The sequence below is a fragment of the Triticum aestivum genome, chromosome 5A (genome assembly GCF_018294505.1).
Source record: "Triticum aestivum cultivar Chinese Spring chromosome 5A, IWGSC CS RefSeq v2.1, whole genome shotgun sequence".
Taxonomy (NCBI): domain Eukaryota; kingdom Viridiplantae; phylum Streptophyta; class Magnoliopsida; order Poales; family Poaceae; genus Triticum; species Triticum aestivum.
In genome coordinates this window covers 581,295,383-581,312,426 of record NC_057806.1, presented here as the reverse complement: position 1 = coordinate 581,312,426, position 17,044 = coordinate 581,295,383, and the positions used below count along the sequence as shown (strand labels likewise).

General features: G+C 47.1%; 1 pseudogene; it reads right to left on the bottom strand.

Annotated features, from left to right (window-relative positions):
- Nucleotides 1–6,025: 6,025 nt before the first annotated feature.
- Nucleotides 6,026–7,337, bottom strand: LOC123104973 (BTB/POZ and MATH domain-containing protein 1-like; annotated as a pseudogene).
- Between the last annotated feature and the right edge of the window lie 9,707 nt (nucleotides 7,338–17,044).

Below are 17,044 nucleotides of genomic sequence, written 5' to 3'. Positions count from 1 at the left end.
ATTCTAGCGAGGAACTCCAAAGAATTTGGGGCTTAATTCCCAGAAGTCCATAGAATGCAGTACACCACTCCCAGAAGTCCGAAGAATTTGAGGATTAATTCCTCGGTACTACACTACCACAATCTCCCTTGTGGTGATACAACAGTTCGGAAGAAAGTTAATCGGCATAATGTACATTATATTTTGCTCACATGTCAAGTAAAATGTTCTGTACAATAGCACATTCGGCGGAAAATATAATTCTTGCAGAGAGCTTCTGTTTTACAAATGTTTAGCGGACTTAATTAGGAAGTAATGTAAACAATAACAAAAATGAAATTTGAGTCCTCCAATGCATGTCATGATATGCATGGACTTCAATAGAAGAAAGGAGAATAGTTTCATTATGATGTGTCATGTGTGCTGTAAAAGTGATGATCCTTAGCCAGATTTCCTAGGACAAAGCAAAGTACAAACACAGATAAAAGTGAAACATCAATACTCGTTCCATTCCTTCCTTATAGGAGTCACTGCATGATGTATTCTTCTGAGCACTTTGTGTATGATGCAGAGGTGGTCATGCAAAGACCAAGAAATGAATTTCGCAGAATGTTAAATCAGTTATACTACAGAAAGCCTACTGATATCGATGCACTTGGGTGTGCACTTACATGCACAAATAGTAAAGACTCCATGACTTTTGCCATACCTGGAGAAATAAATACCACAAGGATTCCATGGATTTCTGCAATTATAGAAAGAAAGATTTGTTTTGCTTCTTAAAAATGTCTAAAGGGCATTTTTCTTCTTCTTCAAGTAACTTGTAGGGAATAGCAATGACAATGCTTTTGCTGGATTAAATTTCCCCCACAAAAAACTTGTCATGTGTGTATATAGTATGTAAACTGATGCTAAATTCATGTACTGTAGGCAGATCTCAAGAAATTGTTACAAAGATTAGTCTGAATAGTGATAAACCAAAATCTGAACTTCACAAAATCACCAAAGCAAAAAGTGGCTTCCACTATTACTCCAGTATATTTCCAACCTAAATCTTAAGGGGGAGTCAGACGTTCAGTAGAATATGGTCGGTTAAAAAGCACTGCACATGCAACTGTGTTAAATTTTCCAATTAAGCTGCTATTCAAACATGTCACTCAACAAAAACAAAGCTAGGTATCAATATATTTTGGTTCCTGTCCTGTTGTCATCTATCCTTGTTCAGTTTGCAACAAAAATTTCTACAAGGAACGTAATATGAACAAGGGACATCACCAACAATTATTTCACAAGGAGATGTGTAGGATGAGTGTCAAGGAAGTGATCAGTGCTGGTACATCTAGCTTACCATGATCAAGTTACATGTATAGGCAGACCATAAGATGATCCAAGTCCACTAATATTCAATGTACTCATGTTCACCTGGTTGGCAAAACAATAAATAACTCAGCCACACAGCACAATTTCTAGAGAAAATCGAACAACATAAGTAGCTAAGCCTTGGTCTGGTGGGTTACCTCCAGGTATCTTCTCGAAGCCCTACCATTTGGGCACACAGACCGCCGTGTCGTATCTTGAGTAACTAAGGAGCTTCATGAGTAGATGGCGACTACAGCTGCCAGTACATTGGCCTCTTACAAAAACCTGGAGCCATGTCTCGTGGATCGAGAAGAGGGAGTGAACAATGGAGAGCAGCTTGTTTTCTTTCTCAACTCCTGCTTTCTTGTACATCTAAAATGTAACATGCAGATATGCAGGATGTTAGCTTCAGTATACAACAACACACTAAGTTAAGTTATCCAGTTATTACTTTGGGTAAAAGTTAATGAGCAAAACAGATAGCCCAGTGCATTCTCTGAACCAGGATTGATAAGGGCGCACGCACATGGCACGGTTGATTAGATTACAAATTAGCTAGCTCGTGATTAGATTACAGGAGGGGAACAAATCGTGCCCACGCTGATGTATTTCATGCCTCAGCAATAAGGCTAAAAGCCTGAAAAATGGTCTCTAGAATGAATCATGGTAGATGAGACTAAATTGGACCATTGTGCAATCAAAACCTCATAGAAACTAAATTGTACTACTGTGCAATCAAAACTTGAGAGACAACCAGTTACAGCTGCAAGCCAGCAATGTCAGTAGACTTTTGTTTTGCACTACACTCCTGCAGTCAAATAAGATCAAACATGTCAGACATATCAAAATTGATGTCGATGTTATCTTGGGCGGTGGTTTTAAGGAGTAAATTCAGAGCAGAAGACGCTAGAAACATTAGGAATACTAACGACACTTCACTTGGGAGCAACTGCTACAAAAAAATGTAGTACTAACAACAAATTCATTTGGAAGTGATCGATATACATGTGATTCCAGAAATGTTCCTACAACCTGTAATTATCAGAGGTTGGGAAGCGCTAAGTGGGCAGTTTCATACGGTAGCAGCCAGCCAGCTAACCAACCTGACGAACAAAATTTGGGGCAAGCCATGGTCGCAAACATACAATTCAAATGAACAGAGCTGACGGGGGAACATACCTTGATCTTGTCTGCGAAGTGGCCGAGGTCGGGGAGCCCGGGTCCTCGCCGCCGTTACCCTTGAGGCAGTCGCTGACGAGCATGGCCAAGTCCAACTCGCTCTCGTGGCTCCCGTTGTGGCTCCCGGGCCCCTCACCCCTTCTCGCGTCCGCTGCCATATCCCATAGGTCGCCCACCGGCGACCCCCTGCCCCCGCCGCCCCTAGGCGACACCCTCACCGACAGTGAAGAAAGAACCCAGATTAAGAAGCTTTAGAGAGAAATTTATGCAACAAATCAAACTGGCTGCTACTCACCTGCGAAGCACATCCAACGTGATGTCCGTTCGCCTGCCCCTCCCTCTCCGGATGTGGCGGCGCGACGTGCCTCTCCGCCTCTGCTGCCTCCGATTGGGGTGGAAGGAGACACATGGCGGACGGCGCTGCAGGCGAGGCACGTCGGCGGACGACGATGGAGGTGATCCGAACTCGGGAGGCAGCTGGGGAGGCGTGGAGAACTTGGGAAGAAGAGATTGATTTCGGGAACTGGTAGCGATCAGAATCGCGTGATTGTAGGGGACGCCGGACCAGTAGTTGGAATATTTGTCCGCTAGTGGAGTATGGTCGGTCATTGAAAATTGCTAACTCCACACAATAGACTTATTAGATCAATGATGACTTTTAGATTAAAATTTATGGCCTAATCGTGTGGTGCTGATTGGTTGGTGCGATGTCTTGGGTCTAATTACGGGGTGCACCTAAGAAAATTCTTGTTCGATTGTTTAATAGTAGTGAAGATCCGTTTTTGCTTATAGGAAAGAATAAGAAAATAAAATCTGACTTGGGCAGAATAAAGCCCAACAAACAAAGTAAAAAATTGTCTTTTCCAGCCCACCGTCCAAAGCTTGCCCTGACACACACAAAAAACAGGACAAAAACGCAGCCCACCCAGTTCGTCCCCTACATGGGCTCGTTTACAAGTCAACAGAGATGCACACATCATAAAGGAACACAGAAATCTAACGGTAAAGAGATTCGACTAAGACTTCATAAAAACTCAGTCGACTAAGTTTTAGGGCAACCGTAAAAATATAGATACATGGTTGTACTCAATTCAAAGAGGGGGCAAAAATGCCTCTAATCCATGGTCCATCCGGAAAGGAGAGAGTATCATTACCATTTGGGACTCGGGGATTAGGTGACGACTCATGCGTCCGTGGAGGCTGCATGTCTCCGGCGCATCTCCGACGGCCGAGGCTCATGTGCCTGTGGCGGCGGCAGGTGTCTCACGCGTCTCCGGCGAGGGCGGGTGCGACCGGGTGCCAGCTGGAGCAGCAGAGGCAGGCCGTGAAGGCAGCGGCTGTAAGAATAGTTGGGCACCACGGGAGCAACAGAGGTGCGGCGGCGGTGGGGTGGGCTCATAGTCTTCGTCATGTGCGACAGACTTTCCGCCCTTCTTGGCCGGCGGCTTCTCCGCGGTGGTGCAGCAGCGTAATCCTGCAGCAGGAAGTACTCGTCGTCGTCAATGGACTCCTCATCGCAACAATAAAACTCTTTTTTTCTGCAATTTGTAGAAATGAAGCTCAAAGCAAAAACCACAAAGAAGCCATCACCTGTGCTTGACATTCCATCAAACAAGTGCAGAGTAACCTCATCCAAAACATATGTATTATTTCTTCACTGCGACCACATGAACCAGCTCAATTTATTTGAGTTGTCGCCACATCTTGCGAGGAGCTCCCCACAGGCCGCAGGCCCCATGGATGAAAACGCTATGCTAGCTGCACTCAACCGCAAGATGGTCTCCACCGAGCAACGAATCATGTAGTCACTGAAGCAGGCAAACAAGTCAGAGTAGAAACAACCATAGAGTAATCACGTTATGTGTTTCCAATTCCAAATAACCCTATTTGTAGATTTAAAAAAGCAACTCTGGATTGAATCCAACAGACGAAGACTGAATCAGGCCCGACCTTTGTTTTTTCTTGCGTCTACACAGGGCGCCCGAGTACCTACATTTATGTGACCAAAACTGTTATACAACCCTGTAATCAGTTAACTAATTTAATTACATACAGGCTGCAGCTTCCTGGGTGCAGATCGGTCGTGCGGAGGTGTGGCCAATGGACATAACGCGAGGATCGTGACGGACCCGCGGCCAAAAATACGGGCTATCTGGTTCGATTAGTACCTTTGCGTTGTCTAGGGCTAGGCCATGGCGTGAAGCTCCATCCGCACCTGTACGGGCATGAATGTGAACGGCGTAGAGAGGAAACTTACTGGATTCTCTAGCTCACGGATCAGGTTGGCGGCCACGCGAGCGATGACAGAGGAGTTAGAGGAGGAGCGGCCTGCGGCGGCGGCCTGCGGCGGCGGCCTACTTGTGTCCATCAGAGAAGGAGCGGCGGGCGACGACGGCCTGCTTGTGTCCATCAGAGAAGGAGCGGCGGGCGGCGACGACCTGCTTGTGTCCATCAGAGGAGGAGCGGCGGGCGGCGGCGGCCCATGACACAAAAACGGACTCAACGCTGCTCGCGTGGCAACAATCCGCGATGGCGATGGTGATGGCGCGACCTTAAGGTGCAGTGCCGCGAGGTCGGCGTGCAGGCATGATACGGTGTTGGTGGGCGGCGTTGAGGTTAAGGGCGATGTGAGCCGATTTCAGTTTCCTCCGTTTCCGATGATAACCGTGTGATTATAGGAGATGGACGGGGGCTGGTATTTCTCCGTTGGTGGATGGATCATGGAGTGAAGCACGGCCAGTCATGAGAATTTGCTAAGTCCACACCGCAAAGGCATTAAATTAATGGTAACTGTTAGATTTAGATCTGTGAGACTAATCGTGTGGTGCTGATCGGTTTGCGCGGTGTTGTGGGCCAATTTGCTTGATGCACGTAAAAAAATTCTTGTTTGATTGTTTAATAGTAGTGTAGATTAGCGACTTTTTTCTTCACGCTCTCTCTTAGTATCAATTTTTGTGTTTTCTTAATTTTATATAACATACGCATTTAAATACTTCCAGAACCAGTATCTGAAATTTTGGGGCTATCATGGTCATAAGCCAAACAACAACATGCCAGGAAGTTGTAATGGTCACAATCCAAACACCAATAGCTTGCCAAATTTTTGGTCATACCAGAATTTTGTAGTCGCGTTTACTCCCGTTCAATTCTAGACTAAAAAAAAAATCAGTTCAATTCTGGAACCCTAATTTGTAATTCAGATATACAGAACATACAAGTATCTTTTAGCAAACAGAAACCCTGTGTAATAACATTTGGGTAAAAACTTGAACTGAGCTATATGAAGCCGAAAACAGTAATTCCCAAAACCACAACCGGCTATTTCAGCAAAACCATAGTCTATCCGAACCTGCTAAAGAGTGACAGAGGATGCCTGAACTAAAACTTCCATCTAATTAAAACACCTTGTCTTGGTTAATTAATAGTTCCAGTAACATTCTGGACAGAGTCATGCTGTTTATAATTTTCCATAAAAGACACAGTGCCCAAACAAAAAACAGAAAAAAAGACTGAGGTAGATCGCATCCTTGTGACAAATAGTATTAGATTTTGTATCCAGATTCCAGAGTTCTGAGTAACATTCTGGATAGAATTGCACCTGTCTTGAATGCATGCATCTATACCTCGTCATGTCCATGCCCTTGATTTTCTTCTCCCGAGTCAAAAAGCTACAACCTTGGACAAGAGGAGATCCTTCAGAAGACCGGGGCAGTGCTTGGTTAAAAACTCAAGGCCTTCAGACTCTATGAGTGCATTCAGATTCGCTGACGAGCTGAGGAATACCAAACATGCTTTCTTAAGCCCATGGCAGTGGTGTCGCTCCGCCAATGTCACCATGGCTGCCACGGAGCCCCTATCGATATGATTGCTCAGTTTATCTTCACAAATCACCTTCAGCCTCGCCAAATCATACCTGTCCGCTGCAACAAGCAAATGCTGAGCCATGGCATATTTTCTTCTTGCTTCATATCCGGCAACGCGTCCGTGTACATGAAAGTGAGCAGAGCACTGAACACTTGTGCCTCCATGTCATCTATGCGTATGGCATTTTTGGTGGTGCTCTCTTCCATGGAACCAAAGAACTCTGCTTTGAAAACAGGAAAGCGCGCTGCGAGCACGTACCGGTGCGCGAAGAAAGTCTCACCGCCGACTAGGAACTCGACATCGGCGCCTGCCTTGCTTGACAGGAGATCCCCTAAGTGCCGGTGCAAGTCAGACGGCGGTACCACGATGGATGGAGTCTCCAGCCCGTGGAACAAGCCAGGGACAGCGACGTCGACCTTGATAGTGAAGGAGTCGTCCTTGAGATGCTCTGATTTCTCCAATTCCTCCCTTTTGATGAACTTATCATACCCCCAGGTTTTATTCACAGCGTAGTTGTTCCTGATGGTCCGCTGGGTATAGGACGGCACAGGATTCCCATGTTGGTCGAGTAGGCTGAACTTGGCTTGCGCCTCCACGGCCCCGGCCTCCGGGACGACGGTATCATCGAATTCGAGAAAGACGGATATGTAATCGATGTCTTCCGTCTTGTTCCCGTTGGGATAGTAACGAACATGCCATGTGCGGCCTCCCAGCTGGAACGGGCTAGAGTGGATCGACTTGCCATTGGGGACCTCCTTGGTGCGCGAGTAGCTGACGATCTTGACCAAGTGGTAGCCGCACACGGCGCTAGCGACGATGGAGGAAGCGGATACGGAGGGGAGGCCGTCGCCGGCGACGTGCGCGGAGGTCGGCATGGTGTACGTACGGCGTGATCGATTCGGCCGGTCGGTGGCGACGGTGTGGGGGTGAGGGTTTTAGGGTTTTGGATGGACTCTGCTGCGGACATAGGCCGCGTATATGATGCAGACCCGGCGCCCATGCATGTACGTACGTGCCAGAAAAGGAAAAGAAGAAAATCGTTTTGGACAAGGAAACATGTGATATAGTCCACCACTTGTCGTAAAGTAACCAATGTCTTTACCCATCGCCTCCCTAGCCACGCCTCGCCCCAAATTCTTCATTCCACCCCACAGCGGCTTCATCTTGGCCGAAGAAGACCAAGGCGGCCACGGCAACTGCTGCTACTTCTATGCCGTCGTCGTCCATGGCTGTTGCTGCTGCCGATGGCGCGTCTCCTCCCCCCCCCCCCCCCCCCCCACCTCACACCCCGCCGCCAGCCGTGCAAGAGGAGCCGTCGACGCCCACGGCCACCTTCTCCTACGTGTTGGCCGAGAACTTTGAAGCTTAGTTCTTCAATGTCACTAGAATTAGCACCTTCATTGAGGAGTTTGAGAAATAATTTTTTCTGTCTTTTTCTTCTTTGGTTTTCTCTCGGTTTTTACCGGATATTTTATAGTCTTCGACTTAGTTTCCCTTACCAACTGTGCCACCCTGTATGTTTTTTCTATCTTAATTAATGAATCGGCAGAGTTCCTCCCTTGCACCGTAAAAAAGAACTAAATTTTTGGAATTGCCGCTTCAAAGAACGGTCGTCCGCGCCACTAGTTCAAAATGTGATTGTTTACTTTCTTTCGTGGGAGGTAAGTTGATCTGCAACGGCTATTTCTACGACGGCTGTGACCATTCTTCTGCCAAGTCCACAACGTTCATCCCTCTTCCTGTGCATTCGTGAGCAATCCTGTGCGAGCAAAACCACCTGAGCAGAATAGTGAGTTGTCATTCAGCATCACCAACGAAGATGTTCGTTCCTAGCATTCCAACTTGTTACTCTTGAGAAATTGGCATCATCTACACGGTTAGGTGTCGTTCGGTGAGCTCCAACGCGTGGATTCACCGAAGAACAAGTTTCTACAGGTTTGGAGAATCACCGCAAGATATACCACGGCTGTTGGGCGAGTTTTGAGGTACTCGGATAATCTGATCAAGTATAACAAGATGGTGACTAGACCCCCCTAGCGCGGCGCCGGGAGCAATATGCTCAGCCTTTCCAAACAAGACGTAGAGTTGATGCTAACAACTTGGACTTGGTTAAACAAATCATGTGTCTTCATCAACTTTACGGTTATGATTTCTCAATGCTTATGTTTCTATATTTGTATCGTTCTGAGGAATTTTGTTATGCTTATATAGGCACATAACTAGACGCGCTTATGAGGGCGGGTGCGGGGGCGACCAGAGGGGCAACCTTGGCCGCGCCGTCATCATTGGTCGGGGATCGCAGGCGGGTCAGCGGCTGGTTTTGGGCTTTGGCGGACTCCGATGAGGATGATGCGGCCGAGGATGGGGATGGGAGCGCGGCGGCCTCCCCATCGTCGCCGACCCCATCTGATCTCATCTGCGAGCTTTTCCATTCAGGCTACGACGAAGATGAAGTGACAACGATGGTCGACGCCGTCTTGCCCCCCGACAATCCGGCCAGAATCAGACTTCATGTGGGAGAGAAGAAGGAGATGATCCGCCGTGTCGTTCATCGAAGGACGGCGGCGACAGCGATCAGGCCATGGAAGGGCCCCCTGCCTAAGGTAAGTCTCCCAAACCTAACGCTTTTCGATATGATTCGTCTGGATTCGTGGATTACTGTTACGAGAAGGAAGAAAGCGAGTCGGGCAGGGCCTCGATCGGCGCCGGTGGTGACCGCGGCTTGATATGGCAACAACTAATGCTGGTGTTCATGAATTATTGCCGCATGCCGATGGATTAAAGGAAGAGAATTCCCTAGACGTGCATATTTGCATGCAAGGTGAAAGGGTATTAAATCAAGGCAAGGAGTTTGCTTCCAAAACTGATCAGACTCAGTTTGGCAAGGAGTTCACTAATTTCTGGAAAGAGTGTGGAGCCTACGTTGATGCAAGGGACCTTTGGATTTGTGATTTATTTGGTCCAATCAAAAATATAAGATGCAGAGATTTCTTGCCATTCGCACGTAAAGAAAAGATTGTCAATCGCATCAACAGACCATGCAAGATTAGAGACGTGCTTTGCTTGAGAGGATGTGGATGGGGTCCACCGTACAAGCAGATCACGTACGAGGAGATGGTGCACCTATTTTTAAAGGAATCAAGTTTAAGTCCGTATGTTAGTTTTAGAAGTAATAGACAAAGCTATCTATTGAGATGTAAAAGTCAAATACCTTTACGTTTTAGGAGAGCCCATATTTTATTTGAGTCAGAGATAGGGTCGTGTCCTTATTTTTGCAAGTCTAGACGTGGGCTGTTAATAGCCATGGTGCGGCAATGTAAAGGGGGAGGCTATATTTTGATAATAAACACGATGTGTTTTTAGGGTAAATACCCGTATCGAGTTTTGGGGGAAGCTGTCTAAAAATCTCTAAGTTTTGGAGGAAGCTTTAAAAAACCTCTGTGTTGCGATTTCTCGGTGAGGAAATTGTTTTGCGCGGGAGTACTGTCGTTGAGATTGGTTTTCTCGTGTTGAGCCGCAAGGTTCAAACCCTCTATTTCGTGTACATCGCGTGCGCGGGCGAGAGGTTGCTGCTGCTGGTGGTGGTGTGTCGTGAAAGATCGGTCCGCAACAACAGATTGAATCTCGCCATCGAGGTTCGGTCTACATCAGGTGGTATTCAGAGCAAGGTTGTTCACGACACTATGCAGAAGATGACTGGTCTATCATGGAAGCTAAGCTATGGATTTCAGTTGGAGGAGGAAGGCCGATGGGATGGACTTTTTCATACTCGTGTTGTGGTACAAGAGAGATCATGTTCTATGACAATCGACCACATGAGTTTGATAAACGCGGCAAGCATCGAGATGGTGGAGAAGTTGGAACTACCGATGACACCACGACCACAACCATACTCGTTCCGTTGGGGTCATGAAGAGCTCACTGTAACACATCAAACCAAGGTGCCGTTTTTTTTTGGGAAAATATTATTGCACGGTTTTGTGTGACGTGATTCCGACACTGATGGTTTCATGTCACTTATTGTTGGGTAAGCCATGGTACAAAGAGCACGATGTTGCCTACGATTCTCAAACACACATATATACCGTTAAGAAGGGTAAGAACTACGACCTTGTGCCCATGGGCCAGGATCGTTTTATTTCTTGGAGGAAAGAACATCTTGAGAAGATAAAAGAGCAGGAAAAAGCAAAGAAAAGGGAGGCCAAAGTTGCTGAAATTTTTACGGTCGTTGTTCAGTCTACAAATAAAAATATTGTTGAAAAGATCGACCTGAAACCGAGGCGGTTTTCGTTTCAAGGGAGAGAGGATGATATGGCCACAACTAATGCTAGTGTTCATGAATTATTGCCGCATGCCGATGGATTAAAGGAAGAGAATTCCCTAGACGTGCATATTTGCATGCAAGGTGAAAGGGTATTAAATCAAGGCAAGGAGTTTGCTTCCAAAACTGATCAGACTCAGTTTGGCAAGGAGTTCACTAATTTCTGGAAAGAGTGTGGAGCCTACGTTGATGCAAGGGACCTTTGGATTTGTGATTTATTTGGTCCAATCAAAAATATAAGATGCAGAGATTTCTTGCCACTTGCACGTAAAGAAAAGATTGTCAATCCCATCAACAGACCATGCAAGATTAGAGACGTGCTTTGCTTGACAGGATGTGGATGGGGTCCACCGTACAAGCAGATCACGTACGAGGAGATGGTGCACCTATTTTTAAAGGGATCAAGTTTAAGTCCGTATGTTAGTTTTAGAAGTAATAGACAAAGCTATCTATTGAGATGTAAAAGTCAAATACTTTTACGTTTTAGGAGAGTCCATATTTTATTTGAGTTAGAGATAGGGTCGTGTCCTTATTTTTGCAAGTCTAGACGTGGGCTGTTAATAGCCATGGTGCGGCAATGTAAAGGGGGAGGCTATATTTTGATAATAAACACAATGTGTTTTTAGGGTAAATACCCGTATTGAGTTTTGGGGGAAGCTGTCTAAAAATCCCTAAGTTTTGGAGAAAGCTTTAAAAAACCTCTGTGTTGCGATTTCTCGGTGAGGAAATTGTTTTGCGCGGGAGTACTATCGTTGAGATTGGTTTTCTCGTGTTGAGCCGCAAGGTTCAAACCCTCTATTTCGTGTACATCGCGTGCGCGGGCGAGAGGTTGCTGCTGCTGGTGGTGGTGTGTCGTGAAAGATCGGTCCGCAACAACAGATTGAATCTCGCCATCGAGGTTCGGTCTACATCAGGTGGTATTCAGAGCAAGGTTGTTCACGACACTGTGCAGAAGATGACTGGTCTATCATGGAAGCTAAGCTATGGATTTCAGTTGGAGGAGGAAGGCCGATGGAATGGACTTTTTCATACTCGTGTTGTGGTACAAGAGAGATCATGTTCTATGACAATCGACCACATGAGTTTGATAAACGCGGCAAGCATCGAGATGGTGGAGAAGTTGGAACTACCGATGACACCACGACCACAACCATACTTGTTCCGTTGGGGTCATGAAGAGCTCAGTGTAACACATCAAACCAAGGTGCCGTTTTTTTTGGGAAAATATTATTGCACGGTTTTGTGTGACGTGATTCCGACACTGATGGTTTCATGTCACTTATCGTTGGGTAAGCCATGGTACAAAGAGCACGATGTTGCCTACGATTCTCAAACACACATATATACTGTTAAGAAGGGTAAGAACTACGACCTTGTGCCCATGGGCCAGGATCGTTTTATTTCTTGGAGGAAAGAACATCTTGAGAAGGTAAAAGAGGAGGAAAAAGCAAAGAAAAGGGAGGCCAAAGTTGCTGAAATTTTTACGGTCGTTGTTCAGTCTACAAATAAAAATATTGTTGAAAAGATCGACCCGAAACCGAGGACGGTTTTCGTTTCAAGGGAGAGAGGATGATATGGCCACAACTAATGCTGGTGTTCATGAATTATTGCCGCATGCCAATGGATTAAAGGAAGAGAATTCCCTAGACGTGCATATTTGCATGCAAGGTGAAAGGGTATTAATTCAAGGCAAGGAGTTTGCTTCCAAAACTGATCAGACTCAGTTTGGCAAGGAGTTCACTAATTTCTGGAAAAAGTGTGGAGCCTACGTTGATGCAAGGGACCTTTGGATTTGTGATTTATTTGGTCCAATCAAAAATATAAGATGCAGAGATTTCTTGCCACTCGCACATAAAGAAAAGATTGTCAATCGCATCAACAGACCATGCAAGATTAGAGACGTGCTTTGCTTGAGAGGATGTGGATGGGGTCCACCGTACAAGCAGATCACGTATGAGGAGATGGTGCACCTATTTTTAAAGGGATCAAGTTTAAGTCCGTATGTTAGTTTTAGAAGTAATAGACAAAGCTATCTATTGAGATGTAAAAGTCAAATACCTTTACGTTTTAGGAGAGTCCATATTTTATTTGAGTCAGAGATAGGGTCGTGTCCTTATTTTTGCAAGTCTAGACGTGGGCTATTAATAGCCATGGTGCGGCAATGTAAAGGGGGGGGGGGGCTATATTTTGATAATAAACACGATGTATTTTTAGGGTAAATACCCGTATCGAGTTTTGGGGGAAGCTGTCTAAAAATCCCTAAGATTTGGAGGAAGCTTTAAAAAACCTCTGTGTTGCGATTTCTCGGTGAGGAAATTGTTTTGCGCGGGAGTACTGTCGTTGAGATTGGTTTTCTCGTGTTGAGCCGCAAGGTTCAAACCCTCTATTTCGTGTACATCGCGTGCGCGGGCGAGAGGTTGCTGCTGCTGGTGGTGGTGTGTCGTGAAAGATCGGGCCGCAACAATAGATTGGATCTCGCCATCGAGGTTCGGTCTACATCACGGCTGCCAAGCCGGCGAACACGGCGATACAGATTGCGGCGGCTCGTCAAGCGCGTTTGAATTCGCTCCTAGGCCGTAGTGGGCCGGTTATGTCTGAACCTTCTCTGCAATTCGTTGGGCCGGGGACAGCTGGGTATGAGGCCCAGGCTAGTCTGGGTTCTATCGATAATGAATGTGCAGTCGCATGCAACAGGTCGATCATATCGACTATGCATTCGTTCTCGCGGCGCGCTAGGGTTCTTCGGCGAGGGAAGCCCGGCTTCCGTTCCTGTGGTCTTGGCCGCGCTAAGCGTATTCCTCCCCTCGGGGCCATGACTGGCCGAGGAGCTGGAGGGCCGCCGGGGAAGAAGCCTGCTGTCCCGGCAGGGGCTAGCCGCACCGGGGATGCGCCGCCACTGGCTTCTGGCACTGCTCGTGGAGTAGGGCCGCCACCGGCTTCTGGCTCGGGTCATGGAGCAGCGGTGCTGCCCGACCCTAGACTCCCGGTGGTCATCGGGACAGCGCACACGGCTGCGGGGCGAGGAGGTGGTCACCCTGAGGCTCGGCCGCCGTCACAGGGCCCGGCCGCGGTGCCTGCTTTTGGTCGGGGCGGGACAGCTCAGGGTCCTCGGCCGCCGGCGCAAGGCCCGGCTGTGGTTGCCGTTGCGGGGCGGGGTGGTGCGCCTGGTCCGAGGCCTCCTACGCCCGGGAACCAGGTCGTGACACCAGGTTTTCAGCCTCAGGCGGCTCCGCCGCCTCACTACGTCACGAGGCCACCGCAGAAACGGCCAGGGCCAGTGCAGCCGCATGCACCGCCGCCTCAAAACGCGAGTGCTGGAGGTGCTAATGGACCGCCCCGGGGACATTGGGGTGACGATGGGTACAATGCGTATGGTGATGGTCAACACCGTGGTTCGTCGTCGACGGGTGGTGGCCGCGGATATGCTTGGCAGAGTGATGGTACTGCGGAGAGACCTTTTTTTGGTCCTCCGGGTGGTTTTGTTGAGGGGGCGTCTGGCCCTGACTATCGGCAGCGGAGTGGCTACCGTGGTCATCGTGGTGGTCGAGGTGGTTGTTTCCGTCACCGGCAGCCTCCTCCGCCTGTAGCCGTCGCACAGACGGTCGCAGCCAGGGCTGCCGAGACGCCGGAGCTGTCCGGTCAGGCTATGGATGTGGTGACGGCGCTCGCCAATGCTGAGGTACCTGGGACTGAGATCACGACATCAGCCTCGGTTGAGGCGGCAGACAGGGCTGACTCAGATAGAGCTTCCAAGTGGGCGCGCAAGAAGGAGAAAATATTGTGCTATCGCTGTGGAGAGAAGGGCCACTTTATTGCTGAATGCATGGCTGAACTTTGTGATATTTGTGGCAAGCTGGCACATGATACGGGGGAATGCCCGATTTTGCATGATCAGGTGCCGTCTCTTATGATTTATGAAGTGTACTGTGCTGAGTTGATATTCTTTGAGTCTCCTAGTACGAGGGAGGTACCAGAGGAGGCCCAGAAAAGACCGTGGGAACAGATGAAGTCCTTCTCAAAAATGTACAGCGACACCCTTGGTCATTCAGCAATTCACGGACAAGTACATACCTGTTCCATCCTGTGCGACTCTTTCCTGCTACTGTTTCTCTTTTCTTTGAGAAGGATTGTCCCCCCCCCCCCCCCTCCGCCGAACACATTGAGCATGCCCCAACGCCGCCGCCCACCATGTTGATTTGTGGATTACAAGACAAGTGGAGCACCTTTTATTTTGTGAAGTGCTTTTGTTTCCAGTAATCTTTTGATGATATGAATGTATTCCCCGTACTTGCCTTGTGATCAGATAGTACTCATGATTGTTGTATTAGCTTTGTCTTGCTAAAGTCTTCAGGACAGTGAGCAAGGCAAACAGATGTGAATACATTTTTCTTTGTTTATAATTATTGGGCTCCTTATTCTGGAAAAGGCAAATATATGTGAATACATTCTCTTTTGTTTATAATTATTGAGCACCTTATTTTGGAAAGAGAAAAGTATTTTTTGGTCCTTCAAGTTCCCAAAAAGTAAACGAGAACTTGGTCTTCGCTTTCTTCTCCCAGGAGAAACGGCGACGGTTGCTTATCCTTGGTGAACGCCGGCAAGGCTGCAGTTTCCACCCCTCTCTGTCCGCTGCTCCGGCGGTGAATGGAGAGGGGGGGGGTGCTCTCTTTCCTCTCTTGGTCTGTTCAATTAGGTAGGGCTAGGTTTTCGTCTAGTGGCGTCGGAGCGGTGAGGACGACACCGTGTCGAATAAATTGTCTCCGGTCCTGTCTTCACCACGACGATGCTCTCCAAGGCGACGTCGATGGGCCAGTGGTCTCGTTTTCTTGCCACCCAATCGGGGCGGTGAGCTTTATTTTTTTCCTTGTGGCTGATAGTTGCTCTTTTACCAAACAACGAAGTCAATGGGGAAGAGATGGTGGTTCTGGAGCAAGAATGTTGGTCCGTGTGTGGCGGTTCTAGTGTTCTTCCCCTTCTCCGGCGGTGGGAAGCGGCAGAGCCGGATCTGGGTCATCATGGGGACAATCCCCGGCCGACATGCCACATGGTCAAGTGCCTCATTGCAAGCATCGGGCCTGTTCATCGGCTCGCAAAGCCTCGTTGGAGATGGTGGTGGCCTGGATTTGGGGCTGTTGGAGGCTTGCCACAATTTCCAATGTGAGTCACAGTGACGATGGGAGTTGGCGGCGGCTACATAATCGATTGTTTGCAGGGACTTTCAATGAACCTTTTGTTTTTAATCCTTTTATTGGGGTTCCTTTTGCATAGTTTCCAGGGCTATGGTCTTTTTCTGATCTCTTTTGTAGTTTTCGTGTATGTTTGTATTTGTACCAAGTATATTGTCCAATAATGATAGAAAGTTCTCAAAAAAGTATAGACTTGATTCCTCAAGATTTTTTTGTATACATTTGATCCCTCAAGTCTCAAAAACGGATAAGTTTAATCCTAAACCAGATTTTGAGCACGTTGACCGGGTTTGACTGCCACAAAACCGCCCGATGAATAGTAAATTGAAAAAAAAGAACTTAAAAAAATCAGAAATCTTTTGGGGTCCAGTATGCTTACATGCGCACGGTGCGACCATTTCCGTGGTCTTTTGACACTCGAGGTGCTCGTGACAAAAAATGCACGATGAATAATAATTTCAAAAAATACAAAAAAATAAGAAAAATCTGGAAATTTGTAGCATCCAATATGCTTACATGTGCAAGGTGCGACCAAACATTTGTCATGAAATGACAGCGGACGGGCTAGCAAAGAAACAAATTTTGACTATATTTTTCTGAGCAAAAATTTGTTTGTTTTTTGCCACGAGCTCCTCGAGTGTAGAAAGACCATGAAATTTTGGTCGCACCTTACGCATGTAAGCATATCAGATTGATTTTTTTTTTCAAATTTACTGTTCATTGAACGTAGATATTTTTGCTTTTTTGCCAGGAGCTCCTCAAGTGTTGAAAGACAACAAAAATTTGGTCGCACCTTGCGCATGTAAGCATATTGGACCCCAAAAAATTTCAGATTTTTTGGAGCTATTTTGAAAATATATATATCAAATTTACTGTTCATTATGCGGTTTGGTGGCGGTCAAACCCGGTGAACGTGCTCGAAATCTGGTTTATGACCAAACTTATCCGGTTTTAAGACTTGAGGGACCAAATATATACCAAATAAAGTTATGGAACCAAGTCACTTTTTGGAAACTTGAGGGACGAAATACATATTTTTCTCTCCTGGAAAAGGGATTAGCATGTCAGCACTCAAATCTCTTCTTTGCATTCCAGTGAATGAATGTGTTGCAGAAAACAAATCTGTACATGAACTTGCAGTGCCCCCCTAATAATC